This window comes from Rhincodon typus, chromosome 7 (assembly GCF_021869965.1).
Source record: "Rhincodon typus isolate 14 chromosome 7, sRhiTyp1.1, whole genome shotgun sequence".
In the NCBI taxonomy this organism is placed as follows: Eukaryota; Metazoa; Chordata; class Chondrichthyes; order Orectolobiformes; family Rhincodontidae; genus Rhincodon; species Rhincodon typus.
Genome location: NC_063338.1, coordinates 30,187,657 through 30,189,834, shown reverse-complemented (window position 1 = coordinate 30,189,834; position 2,178 = coordinate 30,187,657).

Here is a 2,178-nt window from a genome sequence, read left to right as displayed (position 1 = left end):
ATCAGTCTCCTGTTCTCTTTGTCTAAATAGCAATTGTGATGATACCATTATTATAATCATCTAGGACATCTAGTTATATTTTGACTTTTAGTCCTTGATTAGGAAACCTGGCATTCCTGATGGTGAGAGCTGATAAATTCTGAATTTGATGTGCTTTTACACTTACTCTTGCACCAGGAGGCTGTGTTTACCTTCAAGTTGACTCATAAGCTGAATCACAATAGCAACCGTGACTAACTGAAAATGTCAAGGTATAAAACAATCAAAAGATCAAGCTGTAAAATAAGCAATTCAAAAGGACTACACCTACAACAAGAGATTATGATGTTAGTTAATTTCTGAAGAAGGGTCTAGGCCTGAAACGTCAGCCTTCCTGCTCCTCTGATGCTGCTTGGCCTGCTGTGTTCATCCAGCTCTACACCTTGTTATCTCATTATGATGTTAGTGTCCAGTTTCCAACATGAAGAGATTCTGTCATTGGGACTTCTTCCCCTCAATACCTCTGGTCTCTCCCCTCATAGCCAGATCCTAATTCACCTAACAAGAGTAATTGACTTGTTAATTGACTCCTCCCAAGCGCATATTTAAAGCTTACAGGTCTCCAGGCTTTGAAGAGCAGGAAGAATGCCCATTCCTGCCCAGCTATGTTCTTGCTTGTTTGAGTCCATTAGTACACAACATCCATGTGATTTCTGGAAGGATGTTGGTTCAGGTTCAGCTCTTGAGATTTACTTCTGAAGGTATTCACTAATTTAATGTAACATTTCAAATATACCCTCTCATTACATGATCATAATTATGGAGATACTGGGATGATTGCAACCATACTTTATATCTGCCTTGCTGATAATGGACAGTTAAATGGAAAATGTTTTTGCACTCTTTCAAAGGCCTACCTCAGTTTTGTAGTTGGAAAATCTAGGCCACTAAGTTGTGCAATTAATTACGTTAAAAATTTAAAATTTAAATGTAATCAGAAACAGTGGAAGAGTTATGTACTTGATTAGCAGATAAATGTTCCTGAAACTCATGAAGCTGAATTTTTAGTTACTTCCATCTTGAGATGTGAATGTCACTTTCAATTCCAGCATTTATTACACACTGGTAATTGTCCTCGTGCTGAAGGCCTTGCTAGGCCATCTTATAGGACAGATAAGAGTCAACCACATTGCTGTGGATTTAGTATCGCATGTAGAGCAGAACTAGTAAGAATGGCAGATTTCCTTCCCTGAAGAGTTTTAAGTACAATCTGGTATTTTCAGCATGATTGACACAGAACCTCAAAATAAATCCATTTGACAGTAATCAAGTAAAAATTGCTCAGTTACCTTGTCCATATTTTCCATATTTGTCAATATCTCCACTGCAGCCTCCTGCCAAACACAACATGAAGAGACAATTGCCCTATGATGTCCGAGAACCTGGGAACACAGACAACATAGAGATTAACACAAAAAGGCAAATGAAATGAAACTTTACTAGATACTACATAAAATTTTATTATTTGTTCTTAAACATTACTGATTTTTACTGATTAATTATGTGTAATGAGTTTTAAAATTCTTTTGAATATTTAAAGTTATTGTTATTTGAAGTGCTATTAGTTTTTTTCTCGTTTATTTTAACATCCCGTGTTATTCAATTATTTCCAGAGAGTGAGTGTGGGTGAGTAGGGAAAATAGATAAAGGGGCTAGGAACAAGGTAAGTAGGTAAGGGGGTAGGGTCTCAGGTAGGTAGGTCAGTTGGTATGGTGGTATGTTAGCAACATAACAAGGTAGTAAGATGGTGGATGAGTGAGATGGCAGGAGCATAGGGTGGTTCAGGAACAGTCAAGAGTCACCAGGTCAGGTCAAGTGGAAATCAGGTTGTGTCGTCAGTTGATGGGTGTCGAGTCATCTCATGTTGGATTGCAGGGGAAGGTGAGGTTGAGATTGAGGAATGGGCCTGGGGTGCTGTGAGGCATGTTAAAAATGGTGTTGGGTGGAGGATGGATGAGTTAGATGTTTGTGGGTGTCCAGGGAAGGTCAATGGAGAGCCACTGTGCAGGTGAGGGCAGGGAGAAGTCAGAATGCGGTGATGGGGGTGTCTGGGCAGTCAAGGAGTAATCGCCTGGAAGTTGTGGGTCAGATTGGGAGTAGGAGAGGAGTTGCATTTCGGTGGCTGGTTGGAGGAGGCAG